The 26,917-nt window shown below is 43.8% G+C and overlaps 1 protein-coding gene and 1 long non-coding RNA gene across 4 annotated transcripts in view; one reads left to right on the top strand and one right to left on the bottom strand.

Annotated features, from left to right (window-relative positions):
* Positions 1-3,143, bottom strand: part of LOC138762258 (uncharacterized) — a 77,768-nt gene extending 74,625 nt beyond the window's left edge. For both annotated transcript variants that reach the window (XR_011356862.1, XR_011356861.1), the window contains exon 1: positions 3,072-3,143. This is a non-coding gene — a long non-coding RNA (uncharacterized lncRNA). The remainder of the gene's footprint in view (positions 1-3,071) is intronic.
* The window catches only part of nhej1 (nonhomologous end-joining factor 1), a 406,931-nt gene that overhangs the window by 272,972 nt on the left and 107,042 nt on the right, over positions 1-26,917 (top strand). The gene's annotated exons all lie outside the window — the stretch shown is intronic.

The raw sequence follows: 26,917 nt of genomic DNA, 5'->3' as shown, positions 1-26,917 counted from the left end.
AGCGATCAGGACCAGGGTTTGAATCCCACACTGTCTGTAAGGAGTTTGTACGTTCTCCCCATGTCTGCATGAGTTTTCCACGGGGACTCCGGTTTCCTCCCACCATTCAAGACGTACTGGGGGCGTAGGTTTATTGGGTGGCATGGACTCGTGGGCTGAAATGGCCTGTTACCGGGCTGAATGTCTAAATTAAAAATTGAAATTTAACATTTATAAGAAGGGCTCCAGGGAAAAGCCTGAAAATTCAGGCCAATGAGCCAAAGACTGATTAAGGATTAGTCGGCACGGTTTTGTAAATGGTGGGGGGGGGGTGTGGGGAAGGGGGGGGGGTCTTGTCTCGTAAATCAGATTGTGTCTTTTGAAGATGTAACCAAAATGTTTCACGAGGACAGATCATTTGATACTGAATATATAGACTTTAGCAAGTCATTTAATAAAATTCCACACAGTAGGCTGTTCTGGACGGTTTAATCGCATGAAATCCAATGTGAGGCAGACAAATTGGATAGAAAATGAGCTTTGTGGAAGAAAGCAGAGGGTGATGGTAGAAAGTTGTTTTTGAAACTGGAGGCCTGCTGGTGCACCCCACAGTTCAGTGCTGGGCTCATTGCTGGTTTTCATCTAGACCACTGATTTAGATGAAAACGTGCACGGCTCGATCAGCAAGTTTGTGGATGGCACGAAATCTTGAAAGGAATAGATGAGGTAAAAACAGAGTAAGGGAATCAGTAACCAGAGGACAGAGTTTTAAAGGGGAGAGGGGGTGACTTAACAGGAACCTGAGCGCTAACATCTTTACACAGAGGGTGATGGGTGTGTGGAACGGGCTGCCGGAGGTGGTGTCGCCTGGTGTTCCTTACAGCAAAAGAGAGTCTCTTCAGAATCACTGACTGTCCTTGGATTCTCCTGTTAGATCTATTGGCCACCCAAGCTCCAGATCCAAACCTCTGACACAATCAGGAAGGCTTCAGCACCCGAGGCCCTTCGGGAGCCCTTCTTGCCCTCAGCACCTTCTCTCATCCCGGCTCCGATACCTGCTTCCTATGAGCCGGTCTCCTGCAGCCCACAGCCTGTCCGGGTCCCCCGACCCCAAGTCACTCACAGGCTGTGTCGGTCCCTCAGTCGCAGAGCCCCTTGCTGGTCTGCCACCGTAGTCACCTTCCTGCAGGGTCATCTCTCATGCTTCTCCTTCTTAGTGGGGAAGAGCAGGGGGGGGTGCATTCTCCATTTTTTTGGTGGCCTGCACCAGTCCCCTACTCCCCAGAACCTGTAGCCCCTTGTGGCCGCTGTCGAGCATAGGCGCCACCATCTTGGATACAAATCCTGTTGCAGGATTTGCGTTTAAAAACACTGCCGGGTCCTAACAGACCATTTATAGCTTGTGTGGAGCCTCTGGCCTTAGAACCTGGTGATTGAACCCTACAGAGCAGCACTGTGTCACCGCACTCCTGGGTCCGCACCAGCGGCAGGGCAACTGCTACAGCAGCACTGGCTGCACCGCCATTTTTTAGGGCAAACACGCAGAATCCTGGTGACTGAACATGTCCTTGTGCTGCTGCAGAGGACTCCTGACGGGCTTCATGTGGCAGTGCCTTCTTTCACATTCTCCCCAGTTGAGCCTCAACGTGATTCGACTACATCAACCCTCATTGGGGCTAATCGGCAGTCAGGGAATACACCTTTTTTCAGTGGTTTTTACAGTTTAAAATTAACTTTTTATATTTGAACAATTTTTGTGTTTGAAGTTAAAATAAATATTTTAAATTTTTTTAACAATATTTTTGTTATTTTCTAACATCCCAAGTGTTTTTGAATGTCAAGGATAACTTGGTGAATTAGTGGGGGGCGATGGTGGGAAGACGCACTGATTGCCAAAGAACAGCAGAAGTCTGTGTCAGGGCCAACATGGCCTCACTCTGAGGGAAATGGCCTGTGATTTCAGGGTCAACGAAGCCCTGGTCAGTCAATAAATACAAAGAGCAAATGGACAAAATCTGTGACATGTGTGGGCAAAAGGAGCTAAAGAGGGTGGAAAGCAGTGCATTCTATAACAGCAAAAAGTTAAAATATCCAAGACTTCTAACTCTAGCATAAGACACAAGAGCAGAAATAGGCCATTCAGCCCATCAAGTCTGCCCCACCATTTAATCATGAGCTGATCCATTTACCCACTCAGCCCCCCTGCCCAGCCTTCTCCCCATAACCTTTGATGCCCTGGCTAATCAAGAACCTGCCAATCTCTGCCTTAAATACACCCATGACCCGGCCTCCACAACCGCCCATGGCAGCAAAATCCACCCTCTGGCTAAATAAATTCCTCTGCATCTCTGTTCTAAGCGGACACCCTTCAATCCTGAAGATGTGCCCTCTTCTCCTAGAATATCTCACCGTGGGAAACAACCTTTTTGCATCTAGTGTGTCTATGCCTTTCAACGTTTGAAATGTTTCAATGAGATCCCTCCCCCTCATTCTCCTAAATTTCAACAAATACAGGCCAAGAGCTGTCAAACGCTCCTCATATGATAACCCTTTCATTCCCAGTATCATCCTAGTGAACCTCCTCTGATCCTTCTCCAACTTCAGCAACAAGGATCAGTGAAATGCTGGCTTTTCGACATTAAAGGGTCGAGTGCAAGGAGTGGGATGCTAATTCTACAGATGTACAAAACCCTGCTTGTATCATAGAGGGAATCGAAACAAAGTACGCAGATGCTTGGATGTAGAGTGGATAAAACGAAACTACAGGGATTCAGCAGGTTAGGCAAGATCCATTGGTTGGATCAGTATTTTGCTCAGGACTCTTTATCAAGACTGATAAACCTGATACTTTGACTGACCACCAGATTCCACCATCGTTTGTACCTCGTTTGGAGAACTGGGCACCGCACCGGGAATAAAATACACGCAGGCACGCACGCACACACACACAGGCAACATGAACTGGGTACCTACAACAATCAAGGAAAAAAAACAATACGACACCCACCTCCCCTTGATTCAGTGCAGGCACAGCTCTATGCTGTTCAGGACACTAACTAAGATGTTCCCAACCCTATAACTGCATATCTTACCAACGATTTCTCTGGCGCCGTTCCATGGTCCTCAGCCTGGATTGTGTGGTGAATGTCTGCCAAGCTTCCTGTCTCCCCTCTGGCGAGCCTTGCTGCACTAACATTGGCTGTGCATTATCTCCACTGTTAAGGACACTCCCCTTGGATATAACTGTAGATGCATCTAGTGTCTTTCATTATTCTACCATGAGTTTCTGCTAATAAAAGCCAAGATTATTGTTTGACCACATCAACTGGCACTTCAGAGTGAAAGAGGATAGTCCCTCAAAGATGGCAAACAGAAAGAGCCGAGCCCCTATGGCACCCTTTATAGTGCTGAAGGGCTGAGGGTTCAAGCCCAGGTCATTTACAGGGATCCAACGGCTCGATTAATTGATTAAAAAGGCAAATGGCCCAAGGCCAAGCACAGGTGGGCTGGAGGGTCCATCCCAGGTAATTTACAGGAAGCCAATGGCTTGGTGCCAGCAAGGTTAAATCAGTTATAAAGGCCATTGGCCCAAAGCCGTACAAAAAAATTTAAATTACCCAACAGCAAGGTGTGCACTAATTGGTGGGGTCGGCCAAACCTTAATTGCCAGGTAATGTGTCCTCCGACCAGGAAGTGGGCAGCGCTGACATGTGACAGCAACGACCCTTCACATTTCCGGGTTGGGACCCTCTAAAAACATTGTGTTGGCCTTGGAGTGTAGTGTGAACTTACCATGGATGCTGAATAGATGACAAGGATGTTTCCCATGGTAGGGTCGTCAAGGACAAGAGGGCACAAATTCAGAATAAAAGGGCATAAATTTAAAACAGAGATGCAAAAAAATTTCCTTAGCCCGAGAGTTGTGAGTCCCTGGACCTTGTTGCCACAGGTGACTGTAGAAGCAAGGTCCTTGGGTGTATTTCAAGTAGAGATTGACAGGTATATGATTAGTCAGGGCATCAAGGGTTACGAGGAGAAGGCCAGGGAATGGGGCTGAGAGGGAGGGTGGCTCAGCTCATGATAGAATAGCAGAGCAGGCTTGATGAGCCGATTGGCCTACCTCTGCTCCTATATCTTGCGAACTTGTGAATCCCTCCAAAGAGGGATTGTACAAGCTAACACTGTATTCCCTGACATTTGAAAGTTTACGTGGCAATTTGCACGAAGCTTTCCGATTAATAGAGAGAAACTTTCAGATGGTTGGGAAGTAAAGAACTATTTTTTTACTCAGAGAACAGTCAGTGCCTGGAGCACACTGCCAGAGATAGAGGGCTCAAGCCCGAAATGTTGGTGATGTATCTTTACCGTTGCAACATAAAGGCACTGTTTGACCTGCTGAGTTTCTCCAACATTTTTGTGATTTTTCACTTAACCGCGGTATTGACAGAATCCTGTGTTTCACTGCCAGAAATAGAGGAGTAAGCAAATATAACAGTTGCTTTTAGAAGGACATATGAATATTCAGGGACTGGAGGATTACAAATCATGTGCTGGTTAATTTAACATCGTGTTTTGTGCACACATCATCAACAGAGGGGCCTGATCCTGTGCTATACTGTTCTACGTTCCAGTGAAGTTAGAAAACATTTTTACTCACAGAGGGCTGCACGGTTAACGTAGCAATTAGCACAACGCTGTAACTGCGGCAGTGACTGATGTTCGATCCCATGCTGTCCATAAGGAGTTTGTACGTTCTCCCCATGTCTGTCTGGGCTTCCTCCGGGTCCTCCAGTTTCCTCCCACCCTTCAAAAAACGTACCGGGGTTGAAAGTCAATTGGATGTCATCGGGTGGCATGGGCTCATGGACCGGAAGGATCTGTCACCGTGCTGTATGTCAAAAGAAAAATGAATTACATTGAAAAAATATAGTTGAAATATAGAACTTCTGTGAACAGCGGTTAATTTTAAATCCGAGAAAGGAACTTTTTTTTGTTAACTAGAATTACTCAAAGGTAGAAACAGACAGAAAGGTGTGAATCATGGAAGTCTGTCGATGTGGTGCTTGTAGTAAAAATACAAGATTGCTGGAGGGACTCTCCAGGTCTTGCAGCGTCCATAGATATTTCACCAATGTTGCAGGCCTGAGCCCTCCGTCAAGATGGGACCATTTCACAAAGAACTTGGTCATAGGTCAATACCTTGACAAAGGGCTCAAGCCCAAATCGTTGGCGAAATATCTTTACCTCTTATGGATGCTGTGAGACCTGCTGAGTTCCTGTGTTTTTTCAAGGAGGTTCAGAGGGCTGAATAGTCTGTTTCCTGTTTGAAGTTCTGAATTCTCCCAGAGTGGAAACGTCCTGACCACATCTAGTTTGACATGCCCATTCACAGTTCAATACCGCTGATCAAGTCACTTCCATGCCTTCTCTTAAGTAAAATAGCCTCAACGTCGGATTTGTGGACCTGTACCGAACACAGGCCCAGCATTCAGGTGACTGGAGGCAAAGGGGCACAAGATAGGGGTCAGAAGAGGGGTGATGTGGAGTTCAGTGAGGGTTTTAGAGCTTGTTCAGGTTTAATTTGTGTTTATACTGTTCAAAGTTTAACTCTTATCCCTCAATCCTCATGTCAATGATGTAAGATGTTTTATGGAGAGCAGGTGCCTGTGCCCCTTGGTAACTTAATCTTCCTGGTTCCTTGTCGCTGGCCTTACAGCAGAAGGGTCATGTTCAGTGGGCTGTGTTCACTGTCACCGCAATCTGAACCCTCTCTCTTCTTCTAACTCCTCCGTGAACTCTCGCTCATATTCTCCCTCTCATTGTTTTGCTGTTGTCTTCTTTTCCATGTGTTTATCTTCCCCCTTCACAGGCCCCCTCTTTAATCTTGCCATTTTTCCACTCTGTCACCTTCGACTTTTGGTCGCACGCTTTGATTCATTGGGCTAACGGAACCCCCGTTTAGCCGCGGATCGCTTCAGTAAGGCGACACTGGAACTAACCAGTCGCCAGGGGCCAAGAGGTTAATCCTGATGCCTCTGACATGCGTAAAATATCTAGACTTGAGTCTTTCTTGTAATCTCTCTCTTTGCTCTACTGAATACCAGGGATTGATGTGTCCATGGAGTCATATCCACCCCCCTCACTAACTCCTGTTCCACAATCCAGCCTATAATTCATCTCTCACTTCAAGCAAGAAATGCATACCAAATAAAACACGGGCTAGTACTGCATAGAAGGACGCCATCCAATCCATTGAATGTACGCCTGCTCTTGCAAAGAATAATTCATTTAGTCCTACTCTTCAAATACTTATCACATTCATGATCTGAGGCTGACGAAACCAGAGCACCCGGAGAAAACCCACACAGGACATGGGCAGAATGTACACACAGACAGTGTCGGTTTCGAACCTGGGTCGCTGGAACTTTGATAGCATAGCACTAACCACTTTGTTAACCGGGCCGCGCTTGTTGGTTAATAATGGAAAATAGAGAGGGTCCGTAAACATTTGTGAAACAAGTGTTGGTCATTGAGTAGATCTGGCCCACGATTGTAACAGCAGCAACATTTTATAATGTCTGACTTTACAGAATTCTTTAATATCGATATTATTTGGATGTTATGAGACCTGACAGGAAAAAAAATGGCCCTTTTGTCCAGGTCTGGGTGATTTTTTTTTAACATTTCCTTCCAGGCAAGGCCATCATAAGTGCTGCTGTATCATCTTCTTGAACTGGCAATAGAGTTGAACGTACTTCCACAGTGAAGTTGGAGAATTTAGATCCAGTAATATTAAATACAGCACATTTAGTGAAAACACATAGAAATGCTGGAGGAACTCAGCCAGTCTCGCAGCATTCATAGGACGTAAAGATATATTACCAATGTTTCAGGCCTGCGCCCTTCCTCAAGGTATAAGCAAAAAAAACAGGAAGGCATCTGGAGTCTGGAGAGAGAAAGGGTGAAGGCTGACCCTAGAGAATTTCACACCAAAAGGTGTTAATTGGCTATGATAAGAAGATGAGATTTGATTTTGACCCTGTGAAAGGAGACAGAGGGAAAGGGGAGGTGAGGGAGAGAGGAGGCCATTTCAAAGTGAAAATTAGCGATTTGTAAAGACAGGATTCCTCTGCCTTTAAATCATTCCACTGGCTTCCATAAAAGGTTCAAAGAAGGATTGGCTGGTCAACTTGCTCCATGTTCCCTCCGCCTAGAGGAGTAGTGTCAGAGGTGGAGTGACTTCCGTGAAAGGATTGCCGCTGAATGCGGCTCCAGAGGGGAGGGCTGATGATGTCGCGATGACGCTGTTAGCCTGCCACCAAAGAGCACAAATTTTAAAGAACCCATATGGTCAGAAGAGGAGATTACAATCTGCCTGAGTCCTAAGATTGCTTGCACTGATCTCCACTAGCGCACATACCCGCTCTTCAGTCACCATTTTGAGAATAGGGCGCTTTCTCTTCCCAGTACGTACGGTTCACGTCACGGTAGCGGGCGGCGCTACTGCACTACTTGCCCTGTCTCCTTCGGAAGCCAGCTCGCGAATCATCCCTGCATAAAAGGTCCGAGTGATCTGCATTTTCGGTCATCCACATAAAACGTAAATTTGCCTTTTTTTTAAACTTGAACAGGCGATTATGTGGGCTTTGAGCTTAAAAAACCCCGAGAGAGCCAGGGTTGGAGGAAAAGTGACAGAGGGAAGAAGATGAGGGGGTTTAATGGAAACCGGAGAAGTTGATGTTAATGCCATCCAGTTGGAGGGGGCCCAGATGGAAGATGAGGTGGTGTTTCTCCAAATTGCAGGTAGTCTAAGATTGGCAGTGCATGAGGCAATGGGCAGATATCTTAGCAAAGGAATGGGATGGGGAATTGAAATAGGTGGCCTCTGGGAAATCCACACTATTGCAGTGGACAGAGCCAAGGTGCTCAACAAAGTGATCTCCCAGTCTGCACCCAATCTTTCCGACGTAAAGGAGAGCAGATGCCGAGGATGTCGAGGAGATAAATACATTCTCAGGTCAGGAAGGTGTCTGTCTTTAAGGCAAATTCACAGGCGGCAAGGCCTTTTGTCCTTTGCGGTAGTGGTCACAGGTTTAGGAGGTGGTCAGAGCAGATTAGGTAAATAATTGCAAACCAGTTTATAGATCATGGACTCTGCAGCTATGCCACAGTGGTGTTGCAGTGGACAGAGGATCTGTATTGCTACTTTAGAAAGATTTCAAAATAAGAAAATGACCCCAATAAGGGCTGATTTAAAGGAGTTAGTTGTTTTGTATGAGAGTTCAAAGCCTTTGGTCATAAATTTTTCATCCCCAATAAACTACAGTAAAACCCCTGTTATCCGGCACCTATAGGGATTGGTAGATGCTGGATAAGTGTATTTCCGGTTGCTTGAGACTTTCTCTTACAATGGCTAACTAAATCGCCTGCATTAAAAATAAACAGTTTAAAAGACAAAATATTACACTGTACTTGCACCGAACAAACTTCACTTGCATGAATATGTAAACCTCAAAGCCTTTTCATTTATTTTCTGTCACATTTCTTGAAAAAAAATTAACTGTTCTTCCCCCTCCACGGAGCTGCCCAGAAGACGAACAATAAGATGATAGATTATGAACTCCCTTTCCCCCTAGTTTACAGATAAAGCCTCTGACTGGGGCAACTCTTACTAAGCAGGGATAAGGAGTCACTCTAAGAGAGTCACCCCAGCGGCGAGCGGCATCAACCAGCTCTTCATCCCAGGCGACACCATTGCTGTTTCACACAACTTTATTCAAACAGCTGTTATGACCAAGGCCCTCCGCTGGCTGAATATTTGCTCCCATCTCCAAAAAACATTTACTTTTACAATTTTAAGCTTTCATTTTTTTTACCTATTTTTTAAAATTTATATTTCCTAGAGATTTTTTTTGCCAGTTGCTTGAATTCTGGATACCAGGGGTTTCACTGCATTCGTTTTGTATAGGAATTCCTAGCCATTGGTCATAAATTTTTGATAATCCCTGATAAAATAATTAGAGAATTCAGGGCAAGTGACTTTCCCCAGTGTTCGGTGAGAAAGGGGAACTCAGTGACATGAGGTGCAGTTGACGTGAGCAGGATATGTGGCTCTAAGGGGCATCTGGAATAATACAGGAGGGAGGAATGCATAGCAGGTGATGTTGATCGGGTGAGATGTTAAAATGGAACGCAATCAATTGTTCTTTCTTTGTAGATAATTCAATGCGGGACATTCCAGAGTTGTAGGAAGAGGTTGAAAATAGGCCATGGGTTCAAGGAGCATTCTTTCGGAAAATATTACTTTTTAACACACACTTGAAATATAATTTTATTTTCTCTGATGGTTTTGGCAGCTGCTACATCTAAAACGTTAGCTTTCCACTTAACCTTTCCAAGGCAGCACCACACAGTATTATGTTGACCAGATTCAGTCCGCAATCTCTTCTGGGTCCATATTTTCAGCTTTTGTTGCTGCTCTTGATGTAAATTTTACGGAAGGTTTGAGGTTGCCGAGGATTTCTGTCGACATTCGGCCTTCTATCTTGCGTTGCGCCAAGCATGCACACTTGATATTTCGGAGTTATTTGAATTGAATTGCTTATTTTCATGCATACCGAGATGCAGTATAAAACTTTGTTTTACGTGCTCTCTAATCAAGTCACGTTGTTGTTGTTCGTCCTTCGTAGTCGAAGATGACCATGACTTGTTGGGTTTAAGTCATGACTCACGCTTGACTTGGATTAAAGTGAGGGAGAGCTGCGCAGGTCGTCAGCCTCACTCTCTCACCCCAGCCTTTCTGGACCCAGTGGCAAGACAGAGTCGAGACGGCTGGAGACATGCCAGGATGCAGTGGATGGCCAGCAGGGTTCTGTGTGTGTCTCACTGTGCCCTCTTAGCGCTCCACGACACATTGCTGAGAATCGCCTTTCTGCCCGTTAAACCAGTGCTGGTTTCTTCTTCACGTTCTGCCGAATCCAGGGTTCACGCGCTAGGTAGACAAGCCCTGAGTGTGGTGGGTCCTCAGCAGTTCTCGCGGCCTGCTCGCAAGCCTCCCTACCCATTGTTGGGCATCCTCAACCATCTTTGCAGCTGTTGGGAGATGTCTCCTCTCCCGCCTGCTCCGCCATTGGGATGATCACCTAGTAATGACACCACCCCCTCACTTGTTTTCGCCCACTAACTGAAGCGGTTTACAGGGTGTGGCACGAGGAGCCAACAAGTGAGACCACCTTAAGTAATCCCTTACAGACCACAGAATTTTAGAAGCCAGGTATGTGAGATTACTACAGATCCTCAGCAACCTCAAGCCTTTTGTAATGGCATGTTGGCCTTCATAATAAGGGGAGTTTAGTGTAGGAGCAAAGAGGTCCTTATGCAGTTGTACGCAGTCCTGGTGAGACCCCACCTGGAGTATCGTGTACAGTTTTGGTCTCCAAGTTTGAGGAAGGACATTCTTGCTGTTGAGGGAGAGGTTAATTCCTAGGATGGTGGGACTGTCATATGTTGAAAGGCTCTAGTGACTGGGCTTATATACACTAGAATTTAAAAGGGGATCTGATGGAAGCATACAAGATTATAAAGGGATTGGACACGCTAGAAGCAGGAAACATGTTCCTGATGTTGGGGGAGTCCAGAACCAGAGGCCACAGTTCAAGAATAAGGGGAAGGCCATTTGGAACGGAGTTGAGGAAAAATGTTTTCACCCAGAGGGTTGTGGATCTGTGCAATGCTCCGCCTCAGAAGGCAGTGGAGGCCAATTCTCTGGATGCTTTCAAGAAAGAGTGAGAAATCTTAAAGAGTCGAGGGGTATGGGGAGAAAGCAGGAACGGGGACTGATTATGGATGATTAGCCATGATCACGGTGAATGGCAATGCTGACTTGAAGGGCCGAATGGCCTACTCCTGCACCTATTGTCTCTTGTATTGGCTCTCATCACCAGATGTGAAGCATTTGAGTGGAAATCTTTGGGTAGATGGGGCTGGTGTGAGTGTTGTGAAACACGGAAGTCTGCAGTCGCTGTGATTGTCGTAAAAAAACACAGTAAATGTTGGAAAAGCTCAGCCGGTCTTGCCCTGACCATAGGAAGTAAAAATGGATCACTGACATCTCGGGCCCGAGTTGCAAATATTGGGATCAGGAGGCAGACAAAGAATTGCTGGAGAAACTCCAAAGGTCATGGATAAAAATGGTCAGTCAACATTGCAGCTGTGAACCCTTTTTCAAGACTAAGGTATCTCAAGTCGACTAACCATTTCTACTTAAGAACCCAGTCGATTGGGGACACATTTGGGTGGTAAGGTTGGCGTAGTTGTTTGCGCAATGCTGTTACAGCGCCAGCGATCGGGACTGGGGTTCGAATCCCACGCTGTCCAGGTTTCTCCCACCCTTCAAAAACGAAAGGGCCTGTTACCTCGCTGTATGTCTCAATTTTTTAAAAATTAATTTAAATTTAAAAATAGCTGAGGACTGAACATTCAGAAATAGAGAGTAGGTGTTGAGAAGAGACTGTGAAGAAACAGAAGGGGTTGGAACTGGTGGGATTGGTGGAAAGGGAAGAGGAGGAGAGGTCAGGAGGGGATCTTGGAATCCAAGAGCAATTGACATTTACCGTCATTGACATCTGAAAGGAAGAGAGAAAGTTGTTTGTTGCAGCACCAAATTCAGTGAAGAATAAGGTGGGACAGCAGACCACAACAGTCGTGAATTAAAACGCGACGCTGGAGAAACTCAACAGGTCAAAGAGTGCCTTTTATACAGCAAAGATAAAGATACATTACCAATATTTTGGGCTTGAGCCCTTCATGGAAAAATGTTGCCAGGCATCTGAATGAAAAGATAAGGGAGGAGTGTGGTCACTAAGGCAGGAGGTAATAGGTCTAGAAAGGAGGGAGGGCACAGCAGTAAGCAAGGGGAGGAGGGCTGGCCCGGTGAATAGAGCGGGAAGGGGATAGAGAGCTGATGGAAAGAAGACGGGGGAGGGGGGTTGGTGGTGGAATGGGAGAGCAAGTTAGCAAAAACCAGAATAGTTGATGGCCGCAGATAGAAAATCAGGTATTGTTCCTCCAATTTACGGTTGTGAATTGTTTGTTATTGTCACATGTTCTACGATATGGTTGAATGTTTTTTTGCATTCTATCCAGTCAGGTCAACCCATACATGATAACAATAGTGTAAAAATAAAGCAAAAGTACAGTGTATAATGTTACACAGAGAAACACAATTAAAACACAGCAAAGGCTGTGATGAGTGCTGGAGAGACTCAGCAGGTCAAGCAGCGTCTGGAGGGAAAAAAGGGACATAACCAACGATTCAGCCCTCAGTCTTTCATCAAGGTATGAGCAGAAAGGTGGGGGGAAGGAGGAGAGGAGGAAAGAAAGGGAGGAACACAGGCCCTCAGGCAATAGGTCATAGGTGGATATGGGTGGGGGGGAGGGCATAGCTCTCTAAATGGAGAGGGAAAGGGGTGGAGAGTTAGAGGAAAGAAGACAGAGGGATAGGGAAAGAGAGAGAAAGAGAGAGAGAGAGATGGGGGGGGGGGCTAATTGGAGGTCGATGTTAATGCCATTTGGTTGGAGTGTACCCAGAAGGAATAATAGGTGTGCTTTCTCCAATTTGTGGATGGTCTCAGTTTGGCAGTGCACGAGGCCAAGGGGTGTGGAATTAAAGTGGTTGGCCACTAGGAGGTCCCCACTATTGCAGCGGACAGAGCAAAGGTACTCAATGAAACGATGAGGTTGGGTTTGTGAGATTAATGCAGGAGTTAGAGTTGAGATTTAACGCAGTTGCGGTGTATGTAAGAAGTTTTCAGCCCCATCTCTGTTAAATAAGGTGGAGTGGTTACAGCAAGCAGTGCGTAGATTGTGTGTGCTGACCTGTGGCTTAAAGCAGGGATGAGATGGGATGAGAATGGTGCCTCAAGATACACTAGATAATTCCTTCTGGGAAAGAGAGAAGTCACTGAAAATTAACTTGTTTTCACTCTCTCTGCTTTCTGACAAAGGTTCTTGGACCTGAAACTGTTTCTCAATCCACAGACCTGCCTCAATTGACCAGCTTCTGAATTTTTTAATGTTGGTTTCCAATTTCCAGCATTTACAATTTTTATTCATTTCTCTTGTTGAGGAAATTTGAATCAGCCATAATCCAATTGATTGATGGGATAGATTTGAGGGGCTGAATGGTCTCTTCCTATTCCTACTTATAGTCTAACACAGCCCGCCTCTGAGGTTTCTTGCCCTCATCTTATGAAAGAAAATGAGCTAATACATTCCATAAGGAAATAAATAAATTCCCAAAGGAAATCAGGAGAAAATCTTTATCTGGGATGCAGTTCAAGTTTAATATCACCCAATTGTACAAGAATGACTGGGGGCAGCACAGTTGGCGCAGCGTTTAGCACAGCGCTTTTATAGCCCCAGTGATCGGGACCACGGTTCAAATGCCGCGCTCTCTGTAAGGAGTTTGTATGTTCTCCCTTTGACAGTGTGGATTTTCCATGGGGGCTCCGGCTTTATCCCACTGCTGTGTGCAATGTGGTGGGTTTTCTCAATGAATTTTGTGCACCATCTTCAAGCAATGACCGCGGAAGATCACGTTGATGGGGAGAGGGAGACTCCAGTGATCGTCTCTGCCACTCCTGTGGATTAAATGCTCTACAGCAACTGTACTACACTGTGATGCGGCTGGCCAGGACACTCTGGATAGAGCTCCTGTGGAAAGTTGACAGGATGGTGGCCGGTAGCCATGCCTGCTTCAGCCTTCTCATCAGAAACCCAAGCAAACTTCCACAGATGTGTGGTGGGAAGTACTGTTCGGCTGCATCACGATCTGGCATGGGAACACCAATACCCACCCCTGAGCGTAAAACCCTGTAAGAAGTAGTGGACACAGCCCAGGTCATCACAGGCAAACCCCCCCACCACTGAGAACATCTACAGGGAACACTGCCATCAGAGGGCAGCAGCGATCATGAAAGATCCCCACCACCCAGCACACGCTCTGTTCTCGCTGCTGCCATCAGGAACGAGGTATCGGTGCCAGAAGACTCACTCTACCAGGTTCAGGAACAGCTGCTCCCCCTCCACCATCAGACTCCTCAACGAGAAACTCAATCAGGGACCTATTTAAGGACTCTGACTTTGGTGCTTTGATTTGTTTCTCTCTGTATTGTACAGTCAGTTCTTTGTTTGCATGCGTATGTTGGGTACACTTTAGTTTGCACCTCCAATAAGTGGTAATTCTGCCTGGCCCGCGAGAAAAAGAATCTCAGGGTTGTATGTAATGTCATGTATGTACTCTGACAATCAATCTGAAATATTCTCAGAAAGTGCAAGTGAGGAGATGGAGTGTGTCCAGGATAGGTCACTCCTTACGTGGACTCCAAGGTTGTGGAACAATTAGGTAAAGCACATAGGAATGATGGTTCTTTTGAGGTAATTGGATTAACACATGTAGGAGAAAGGCAAAGGTTAGAATTCAAGAGAAACAAATGATTGTTGAGTGACATTTATAAATTCCGTTTCATGTTGGTTAATCCGTTTTGCAGTAGGAGTGGAATATCTCATCCTAATTTTGTAATGAAGGCAGAGTATTACATCACATTATGATCAGGGTTGGGCACAAAAGCATTTTAAAGACCATACAACACAGAATCTGCCCATTTGGCCTGGCCAGTCCAGATGCCTGTCTGCACTGATTCCACTTTCCTGCATTTGGCCCTATCTTTCTAATGATCTCTCTTATTATTTGTCTGATACGTGTAGCTGTTAGAAACATTGCAACTGCCTCTACCACCCCCTCCGGCAGTTTGTATTATTTAACCACCACCCTCTGCATGAAAAAGGGTGCCCCTTGGGTTCCCTTGAGTCTACAACCTCCAGTTGTAGGCTCTCCCTCCCCTGGGGAGAAATCTGTGACTCTCTATTCTGTCTGTGCCCATTATAATTGTATTTACCCCTCAGCCTCCTGCACTCCAGGGAGAACAAGCCCAGCCTATCCAGTCTTTTCTTGTAATGAAAGCTCTTCATTCCAAGCAATGTCTGAAGTGAATCTCTTCTGGACCCTTTCTAGCACTACCACATCCTTTTTACAGTGAGTTGACCAGAAGTGAACACACTATTCCAAGTGTGGTCTAACCACTGTATTTGACAGCTGCCACACGATATCCCCAATTGTTATACTCAATCCCTCTGCCTATGTAGGCCAGCAATCTAAGGGTTCCTTCTTCACCATTTAATAACCCATGTTGCCATAACCATATAACCATATAACAGTTTACAGCGCAGAAACAGGCCATATCGGCCCTTCAAGTCCACACTGGTTCACTTAAACAACTCCACTAGTTCCCCCCCTCCCACTCTCTGCCCATAGCCCTCCAACCCCCTCATATCCATGTACACATCCAACCTTCTCATAACTGACAGAAAGGACCCTGCCACAACAAACTCCTCTGAAAGATCATTCCTTTCTGCCACCACTCTCCGAGTGAGGAAGCATCCTCTAACATTTCGAAGGAACTTTGAAATTGCACTTCAAGATGCCTCTGGGTCTCAGATCTTCCTCCTAAGTAACATAAAAAACAAAGAATTTGGAATTGATTTGGAGGATGCACAAAAAAGATTTGTTAAGATAGCTCTAGCCGCAGCAAAAAAATGTATTATGTCAACCTGGAAATTGGAAGATAATTTGAAAATACAACAATGGTATATAGAAATGAATAAATGTATTCCATTAGAAAAAAATAACATATAGTTTAAGAAATAATATTGAAATATTTGAACAAATATGGGAGTCTTACATTAAATACAATAGCGAAAACCTACCGAGGACAATCATTACCTAAGTTGATGGAAGGAGAAGGAAAGAAAAGAATGGACTCAGTAGAATTTCTGGTGTATTTTTGTTGAATGACAACATTGTCTGACTGGTTTAATGTATCCTAGATTGTATACCTTAAATGGACGGGAGGGGGGAGGTAGGGAGGGTGGGATGGGAGGGGGGGGGGAGAAAATGGCACTGTATATGTGTGAAAAGGAAAAAGTGTGTATCATGGTTAATGTGATTTATGGTGTGAAAAATAAAAAATTTAAAAAAAAAGATGCCTCTGGGTTTCAAAGTCCCTGCTGTTTATTCTACATCCGGTCATTATTAGACAATTCATTGTCTAGATTGAGTTCCATCTTCCTTTGCTCTGCCCATTTTTCCTGCTGATTGCAATAATCACCAGCCTGATCTAATTTAGAGTATTCCATACATTCCACAGCAGGTCAAAAATGGTGGCTTTACTGTTGTGTCAAAGCTTGGATATTTATTCTGAATGATAGTTTTATTTCCCACTTCCTTCCCAAGTGACACCCTCTCCTGCCCTGTGGAGTTGTCCACAAATATCCAAGAAGACAAAGTGGTGAGCTGAGAGATTCCTCACATCTTTAGAGAAGGGGAGAACTGCATTCTTAGTCAGGTAGCTCCTTTGTGGAGAATATCTGGAGTCACACAGTGTTACCCAGCACGCATAGCTTTTAAATCAATAGAGATTTCAGGGTTCAAGCTAGGTGGTTATCTGAATGTTGTGAGATGAGACTTGGAAGGGAAGAGACTTGCAGAACAGTCAGGCCAACTGGCCTGCTAAGAATTATAGAAGAACTATAAAACATATAGGCACTTTGGCCCATCTAGCCTGTGCCTAACATTATTCTGCCTCATCCAATTGACCTGCATCCGGACCATAGCCCTCCATACCCCTCCCATCCATGCACCTGTCCAAATTTTTATTGTGCCAAAATCGAGCCCGCACCCCCACCACTCTCTTTGTGAAGAAGTTCCCCCTATGTTCGCTTTTCACTTTTCACCCTTAACACATGTCCTCGAGCTTGTGTCTCAGCCATCCTCAGTGGAAAAAGCCTTCTTCCATTTACTCCATCTGCATCCTTCATAATCTTGAATACTTCTGTTACATTTCCCCTCATTCTCCAACGCTTTCTGATCATATTTTTCCCCCAAAATAAACTTTGTTCACAGTAAAATTATGTACAAAAGAAAAAACTTTTTACATCTTTAGTGTCATCCACATTCTTTCTCTAATTTGCCGTGTAACGCTGTTGCCACTCCTGTTAGCCCTTTGTCGTTACTCCCTGTCCATTGTTTGAGGGGGTTCTCCTCCAGTCTCAGATCTTCGATGTCCAATCGCAGAAGGACTTGAGAGTCTAGACTGTGGTCCTTCCCCACAAAGTGCCACGATCGTTAGAGAAGTAATCTGTCCATTCATCTGCAATGATAGTGATAAGGGGGGGGGGGGTCGCAGATTGAGGGGAGCTTGTTCAGCTGAGACTCCCTTTGATGTTCATTATCTTATCAGCAAATGTCCAAACTGCTATGATTAGTGAGATTCATGGTTTTGAAAAAAAAAATTCGGCTTTTGTACTTTGGACAGAAAAGTCATTAACTGTGAAAGATGCTTTGTTTAATTATTGGTAACTCTGCCCAATCAATGAACATTCTCAATAAAAACTTTGCTGCGTGCCTTGTGTTGAATCAACACCTCGAGATTTTGCAGCATTAACTTTTATATAAAGGTTATAGCAAATTGCAATATTTAATCAGCGGTTGGAGTGACCATATCCGATTTATTAGGAGTGGCATTGATTGGAACTTTTATTTTGGTCAGAAATGATTTTGTCTATGCAACTGGCTGTACATTTTATATCCGATTTAATTATTTGGGATGTGGACATGAAAAGTCATGAAAGTCTATTGGCTGTTCAGGATCTCCGTTTGGAGAAGAACATTACTTGACCGTTATGATGGGATTGTGCTGAGGGGAGGATATTGAGCAAGGCAGGAGGAGACCATTTATTATCAGTAAGCTGTGAGGGACGGCGGCATTTGTTACTCATTCCTAATTTGCCCTGCACTGAGAGGGCAATTAAGTACCAACAATTCCTTGAGGAGTCCGAACATGGACCAGGCTGGAAGATTTCCTTCACTGCTGGATACTAGTGATATTGGAGAGTCACAAAATTTGTTGTTTTGTGACAGCATGACAGGGGAAAGAATTACTGTAAATTATATGTTTTTTTTAAATAAATAAATTAGTTGCAAAACAAGAGCAGAGTGAGGTCATGTCTGTGGTTCATTGTCCATTCAGAAATCTGATGGCGGAGGGGAAGAAGATGTTTTTGTGCCATTGGGTGTTTGTCTTCAGGCTTCTGCACCTCCTTCCTGATTGTAGCAGTGAGAAGAAGGCCTGGGTTCTTGAGGATAGAGGCTGCTTTCTTGAGACACTGCAACTCGTAGATGTCCTCGATGGAGTGCTCGTGTTGGTGCTGGCCGAGTTCACAACTCTCTGTAGCTTTTTCCTGTCCTGTGCATTGGCAGTGAGGCAACCAGTCAGAATGCTCCCCACAGTGCACCTGTCAAAATTTGCAAGAGTCTTTGGTGACGGCCCAATCTTCCTTAAACTCCTCACAAAGTACAGCTTCCTCATGATTTCATCAACATAGAGGCCTCAGGACAGATCTTCAGAGATGTTGATACCCAGGAATCTGGTTCTTAACCCTTTCTGCTGCTGACCCCTTCATGAGGACTGATTCATGTACTCCTGATTTCCTCTTCCTGAAGTCCTGCCGAGGTTAATATTTATTGGCCCATCCCAAACTGCCCTTGGTCGTGAGCTGCATCTCTAACCTGCTGCAAAGCCCCAGTGCTATTGGTGAGGGAATTCCAGGGATCAAATTTAACCTCAATGAAGGAACTGCAATGAAGAAGGGCTCAGGCCCTAAACATCACTTGCCTTATGCTTTCTATGCGTGACCTGCTGGGATTCTCCAGCACTTTTCTATACTGCACTAGACCCCAACATCTGCAGATGTTTTGTTTGCCTTAGTACAATTTCAAAGTATCTCCATTTGTCTACTGTCCTATTCTTTCTTCCAGTTGGAGATCGCAGGTTTGGGTGGTGTACCAGTGTGACCTATCTGTCGTGAGTAATTGCAGTGCATTTTGGAAATTGCAGCTACACTGATGGAGGAAGCTATTGATTAGGATGATGAGCCGTTGCCTACGATTAGGCTGCAATGTATCTCCAAAACATCTGGGGTTGTAGGTTAAATGGGTGTAATTTGGCAGCACGGGTCTCACAAAAAAAACACTTCACAACACAGATCTAATTTAAAATTGAGAGCTCTGCTCAAGCCAGGCAGTCCAGGCTCCCAGTGCCTTTGTAAAGACAATGGAAACTGCTTTGCTGAAGGACTTCACAAGTAGGTGCTAATCGGACATGCTGTGGAGTAATGGATTATTGTTTTGGAAAGCAACAGATGAATGGACTCAGAAGATTGGGTCCAATGCCGCAATCAGTCTGAATGCAGTTTGCAGTTCTAAGAAGGACATGTGGTTTTGCAAGCAGAGAGAGAGAGAGGAGACCATATAGGCTTTCTCTAAGAGAGAGAAAAAAAACTGCTGGTTTTCTGCAGTGGCTTTTGGAAGCTGGTTTGAAACCCCATTTTGAAGACGGGTTGTGAGTTCTTAGTTCAGCCTGTTCAAAGCCTTTGTGGTCCATACAAGAGGAGATGGGTGGCTGTATAATGTTTCCCCTGAGATAAGGAAAACAGAAAAGGAACTCTGTGGAGACCTGAAATAAAAAGATTATCACTTGGAAAACCCTGATGGGGCAAGTTTCTTCGGCAAGACACTGAAGTGGCTGATCAGAGGGAATTAATTTGTGTATGTCCAATGAGCAACAAACAACAAATCTCTCTCTGAAAACCAACAAGGACCTTCCTGAGCAGTAACCATTTACCTTTCAAGCACCAAAGCCTGGTGAAGATTCATAAATGTTAAATTCTGTGCACAGTATAAGAATTGTCTGATATCGGTGAACTTGGAGAAGTGAGATTGGACTGTGAATCAAAGAAGTTTTGCGAACTTACACACACACATTACATACACGTGCGCTTAGAATTAGAAGGGGGTTAAGTTAGATTAAGTTAATTGTGACAGAGTATTTAGAGGTGGTTTGGGAGGAATTATTAGAGCAGCTTGCACACACGCATTTTAAAACACAGAATATTTGCAGGAGTTTTGCAGAATGGTTTTTGCAGGAGGCAATAAACTATTGATAGCAGCTTGCCTGGGAGAGCAAGTGATCTTTGCAGGCAGAGGAGAAGAGATTTGCTCTCAGAGAAGGAAGGAGTAAAAACAGAGAGAGAGGAGACAGAAATCAGTTCCAGAAGGACAAGCTGGCAAACTTTAGAAGGCTGCCTGGTCAAAGGAGAAGGCTGAAAATGTTAAAGGTGACCTGAAAGAAAGAGGATCATCTGGAGAACCCTGAAGGGGGCAAGTTTCGTTAGCAAGACTGATTGAGAAGGAATCAGTTGTGGATGTCCTGGAAAAGGAATCTCTCTCTGAAAACCAGCAAGAACCCTTCCTGAGTGGTAACCATCTGCCTGTTAAGCACCAAAGACTGGTGAACTTTGTTAATGCTAACTTCTGTGCACAGTACAAGAATTACCTGCAACCAGTGAGATTGGATTGTGATCCAAAGAACTTTTCTAATCTTAAATATACATTACACACACCTGCGCTTAGTATTAGAGGGGGGGGATTAAGTAGTGAGGTAGGTTAAGTAAGTAGGTTAAGTAATAAGTTAATGATCAATTCTGTTTTCTTGTTCAAATATAATTAAAAACGACTTTTGTTTAAGTAACCCTGTGTTGTGGTGCATATCTATCGCTGCTGGTTTTTGGGGTCCTCTGGACTCCATAGCATGTTAATAGTAATAAGTTAAAGTTTGATCCTGTTTCTATGTTTAAAGAAAATTAAAAGTAACTTTTGTTTAAGTAACCATTTGTCTTGGTGAATTTCTATTGGGATCCGGTGGGCTCCACACCACGTATTACAAATTGGTTCCTGTCGTTACCTGAATGTGAACTGTATGTTCACTTGCTGGCAAGCACATCAGGTTAGGTTTAGGAAGCTTTGGAGTCTCTCCAGCTTTTCATTGTTTGCTCAAGATTCCAGCATCTGCAGTTTGTGTGTTTCTCTATTCTACAACCAATAAACTTCTTGGTTTCTCTTCTGGAAATTCAATTCCACATGCATTCTTCACACCTGTGGGTCTGAAACCTGAATTTCTGTAGTGCCTTTCAAAAGCTTGGAACATTTGAAATTAAACAAGAAAAAATCTGCAGACGCTGTGATTGTAGCCTGAATCTCTCCAGTATTTTTGTGTAAACTTTGGATATTTGAAAGCATTTTGCAGTCAATTATATTTTTATGGCCACAGACGTCAGAGCAGAAACCAATAAACAGCAACTAAGATGTTGGCATTAGAGATGTTGGTTAAGGGATGAATGAATGAAGAGTTTGTTGTCATGTACATAAGTACAATGTACAAATACAGCATAAGGTTTGCTTGCTGCAGCTTCCCAGGTACCATGAAACATACTAACAGCAGTATAATTTACACATGCAAAGAAAAAAAAGACAGACCATAGAACATAGAAAACAGGCCCTTTGAGTCTGAGCCAAACTGTTTTTCAGCCTTGTCCCATTGACCTGCACTCAGTCCATAGACCTCCATACCTCTCCCACCCATCTACCTGTCCAAATTTTTCTTCATCGCTAAAAATGAGCCTGCATTCGCCACTTCAGCTGACAGCTCATTCCACAGTCCCACCACTCTCTGTGTGAAGAAGTTCCCCCAAATGTTCCCCGGGTTTGTATCTCACCTAACCTCTGTGGAAAAAGCCTACTTGCATTTACTCCGTCTACGCCCCTCATAATTTTAAATATCTCTGTCAAATCTCCCCTCCTTCTTCTACACTCCAGGAAATAAAGTCCTAACCTGTTTACCCTTTCCCTGTAACTCGGTTCCTCAAGTCCTAGCAACATCCAAGACTATTTCTGCACTCTTTCAATCTTAATTGATCTCTTTCCTGTAGTAAGGTGACTAAAACTAGACAAGGCTCCAAATTTGGCCTCAACAACACAGGTGCTCCTCAACTTACGATGGGGGTTACGTTCCAGCCAACTCATCGTAAGTCAGAAAAGCATAACGCACCTGCCATTTTTGATGGGGCGTTTACAGTGCACTCATTCATGTGATCACTGCAGAGACTGCAAGCCTGGTGGTGTCAGTGTCGCGAGAGAGTATGCTGTACGATACTCTCGTGCTATGCTGTCATCGCCCAGCATTGTGAGAGGGCAGGATGCCGCACATCGCAAGCGCGGAAACAGATCGGAATTCGAAATTGAAAGTACAGATTCGAACCATCGCAACTTCGAAACATCATAAGTCAGTGAGCACCTGTCGGTAACATAAGGAAGAAAATGTTAAATGAAGCAAGGTTGACAGGGCTAGGACTTTTCTCTTTGGAGTGACAAAGGCGACTTAATAGAGATGTATAAGGGAATGAGGGGCTAGATAGGGTGGTTTCTCGTGGTGTTTCTCGTGGTGACATAGAACATCAGAGGACACCTGTTTAAGGTGAGGGGAGGAAAGTTGAGGGCAGACGTGAGAAGTAAGTTTTTTTTTCAAAGAGTGGTGGGTGCCTGGAATGCATTGCTGGGAGTGGTGGTGGAGGTTGGAAGAATAGGGACATTCAAAAGACTCTTAGACAGGCAATGTGGATGAAAGAAAAATAGAGAGTCGAGTGTGGGCTACGGAAGTCTTAGATTGTTGTGGAGTAGGTTTACATGGGTTGGCACAAAATCATGGGCTGAAGGGCCTGTACTGAACTGGAATGTTCTGTGCTTTATGTTCCAAGAGAATAAATAAATAAACAAGAAAATATATATTACACTTGGCTAAAAATTCAAAAAGTGCACTGTGTTAGAGGTGCAAATAGATTGTTGTTAGACCTGGAGTCATACTATGGTGAGGATACGTCAGGGAGTTCAAGACCCTGACAGCTGTTGGAAAAGTACTGTTAACAAACCTAGAGGTGGCAGATTTCATAACCCAGGACACCTTGCCCTGGGATTGCTTCTTCCATTTTTCTCTTCAGAAATTTAGCCCTCAATCCGAAAAATGGCAGAGCTGGTTTCTCCTTGAAAGTGCTATTCTTTGTTTTTGTGGGGTTGTTCCCCAAATATTAGCACAAAATATTGCAGACTTTGAATTGCATTCAATCTGATCTTTAGCACCAGTTTTAAAAGCAGTGAGGTACAGCCCTTCCCTCCCAGGGCAATACACGAAAGTACTGAACTCAGCAGGTCACGCAACATCCATGGAAACCAAGAGGCGGTCGACATTTCAGGCCAGAGACCTTCATCAGGAATGCCAGAAATTGGGCAAACAGCCAAATAAGCAGGGGAGTAGGAGGGGAAGGGGGAGAAGCATAGACTGACAGGTGATCGGTAGGTACAGGGGAGGGGGAAAGCTCTGAGAGGTATTAGGAGGGCCAGTTGGCTAGGAAAAGTGCTCTCTGTAGGAGAAAGGAAAGTTAGGGGGTGGGGAGCTAGAAGAAGGATAGTGAGGCTGATGGGCAGGGGAAGGGCCGCTGTTGTTTACAATTTATATTAATGATTTGGATTGTGGTATGAATGGTTTTGTGGCCAAATTTGCGGATGACACCGAGATAGGTGGCGGAGTAGGAAGTGCAGTAGAAACCGTAAAGTTGCAGAAGGATATAGACCGATTAGGAGACTGGGCAAAATTATGGCAGATGAGATTTAACATAGAGAAATGTACAGTTGTGCATTTTGGCAGTGGAAACAAACAGGCAGAATACTCTTTGGATGGGGTGAAAATTCAGACCTCAGATGTGCAAAGGGACCTGCGTGTCCTCGTGCACCGAAACATAAAAGTTAATGACCAGGTGAAACTGGTAGTGAAGAAAGCGAATGCTATGTCGGCCTTCATTTCAAGAGGAATAGCATACAAGAGTAAAGAGGTGTTGATGAGGCTCTATGGGGCACTGGTGAGACCTCATTTGGAGGAACTGTGTGCAGTTTTGGGCCCCTGATCTTAGAAAGGATGAGATTTTGTTTGAGGGGGTGCAGAGGAGATTTACTAGGATGATTCCCGGAATGCATGATCTGCTATGTTAAAGGTGTTAAATTGAAGTTACCTGTATGGTCACTATAAAAATGGAAACAGAGATTGAATAGCAATCATGAAAATTGGCAGATACACAAAACAATTTTTAAATCACCATATTAATAATATGTTTTCAAGTGACATGTAAAACCTATTTTCTACTGTCAGTTCAATGATAATTTGAACAAAATGTTAAGACCTTTCAAAATTTACCTTGAGTGCCGCTGCACTCAAAGACTTCAGGTTAATTTTTGACCAGGGAGACCTGCATCCACAATTAGCAAAGACTTGCAATGGTGTTAAATACCTCTGGAAGAGAGTGAACCATTTCAGGTTGAGGCCATGCGCAATTACGGGGAACAACACCTTATGTTTCATCTCAGCAATCTCCAACGAGTCAGCATCAATGTCGACCTCCAATTTCCAAATCTCCTTATTCTGTGGACCAGGAAGACAAAGGTCCATGTCATTGGAGAGAGTGGAGAGTACAAAGTTCCTTCTTGGCTTCGCGGACAAAGATTTATGGAGGGGTAATGTCCACGTCAGCTGCAGGCTCGTTTGTGGCTGACAAGTCCGATGCAGGACAGGCAGACACGGTTGCAGCGGTTGCAAGGAAAAATTGGTGGGTTGGGGTTGGGTGTTGGGTTTTTCCTCCTTTGTCTTTTGTCAGTGAGGTGGGCTCTGCGGTCTTCTTCAAAGGAGGTTGCTGCCCGCCAAACTGTGAGGCGCCAAGATGCACGGTTTGAGGCGATAAAGGATAACCTATCCTGAACCTACAACATTTCCTCATTAGTAAGGAAGGGGCAGCAGTGCCTACACTTCCTAAGGAGGCTGAGGAGAGCAAAGCTACCAGCCCCCATCTTGACAACTTTTTACAGAAGCATAATTGAGAGGGGGGTGTGGCAAGATGGCATGGAGGGAAAACGTGAATGACACTGAGATCTGATAGTCGTCTGCCACTAGTGGGTTTTACCACACCCAGATTTTTAGGGAGTTACTACTTTTTAGTAGTTTACTGAGGGGAAGTTTATATTTTTTTTGCTTTTGTGGTATTTTATATAGGGGTTTAGAATATTTAGGGAATTAGAAAGGGGAGTAATATTTTATAGTAGAATTTTTACTGAAATGTCTAATTTGAACTTTGCAACTTTTAATGTCCAGGTATTGAATAATCCTATTAAGCGTAAATGGGTATTGGCTTATTTTTAAAAATGAAAGTCGATATTGCTTTTTTGCAAGAGACACATTTGACTGAAAAAGAACATATGAAATTGGAGAGAGATTGGGCTGGTCGTGTGTTTTCTTCTTCCTTCAATTCCAAGGTGAGAGGTGTAGCGATCTTAATTCACAAGAAATTACTGTTTGAATTAGAATCCTTTGAAGCTAATGCAGGGAGGGTTTTGAGCTTGAATTGTAAATTTTTTGCTGAATCATGGACTTTGTTAAATATCTATGCACCTCATGTGGATGATGAAAGGTTTATGTCGAAGGCTTTTTTCTTGTTAAATCAGGCCAAGGAAAATATTCTGGTTGGAGGAGATTTTAACTGTGTTTAAGATCCTTTGTTGGATAGGTCTCCGAAAAGTATAAGGAAATCAAAGACGGCAATACAAATAGGGGCCTTGATGAAAGATTTGAATTTAATTGATATTTGGAGGAGAGTAAATCCTACAGAGAAAGATTTCTCCTTTCATTCATTCAGACATGATTCATTTTCTAGAACAGATTTTTTTTGGTATCAGCACATTTACGTGGTAGAGTACTCCAAGCCGAATATAAAAGCCGGGTGTTTTTCTCTTGTGCAAGTCCGGAAGTGATGCAATTGTCTTAATACAATGCTATTAAAGAAACCAGAATTTGTTACTTTTGTTAAGGAACAAATTGCTTTATTTCTGGCTGAGAATATTAATACAGTAAGTAGTACTTTTGTATTATGGGACGCTTTGAAAGTATATTTGCGTGGGCAAATTATTAGTTATACTACGAAAGTCAAAAACAATATGTGACGGAAAGCTTAACATTGGAGAACAAATTACTGAGTTGGAAAAGGCATTTCAGAAAGATGTTACAGGAGGTAAAAAGGCAGCTTTAGCGAAGCTGAAATTACGTTATAATACACTACAAACCCATCAGTATGAGCATTTCATTAATCGATCTAAGCAACATAATTATGAATTAGGTCAGAGGGCTCATAAGGTGGCAATTAAAAACAGAACAGACATCATTAATTATTAATGCTGTTAAAAAGAATTCAATAGTTACCTATTAACCTCAGGAAATTAATGACCAGTTTTACTCATTTTATCAACAATTATATACTTCTGAGGGAAAGCAGGAAGCTGGTTCTATTGATTCTTATTTATCTAAATTAAATTTACCTTTTTTAGGGGAGGAGGAGGTTAGGGAATTAGAAGCTCCATTTACAGATTTTGAGATTAAAGAAGCTATACAAGAGATGCCGAATGGGAAGTCACCGGGAGATGATGGATTTTCAGCTGAATTTTATAAAGTACTTTATGAAGATTTATCCTCAGTATTTGGAAATGTTCTACGGCAAATAACTGAGGATCAGGTGTTACCGGAATCTTGTTTGAATGCTATAATTACTGTTATTTTAAAGAAAGATAGGGATCCATTGAAAGTATCTTCATATAGGCCTATTTCTTTACTAAATGTAGATTATAAAATTATGGCAAAAGTATTAGCGAATAGACTTGCTGAATATTTACCTCAGTTGATACATGTAGATCAAACAGGTTTTACCAAGAATAGAAATGCGTCTGATAACATTCTTAGCTTGATCACATTGGTCAATGCACTGGATGCGGAAAAAGCTTTTGATAAGGTTGAATGGAATTTCTTATTTAAGGTGATCGAGAAGTTTAATTTTGGCCCTT

Source organism: Narcine bancroftii, chromosome 4 (assembly GCF_036971445.1).
Source record: "Narcine bancroftii isolate sNarBan1 chromosome 4, sNarBan1.hap1, whole genome shotgun sequence".
Lineage (NCBI taxonomy): Eukaryota > Metazoa > Chordata > Chondrichthyes > Torpediniformes > Narcinidae > Narcine > Narcine bancroftii.
This window is presented reverse-complemented; position numbering and strand designations above follow the sequence as displayed.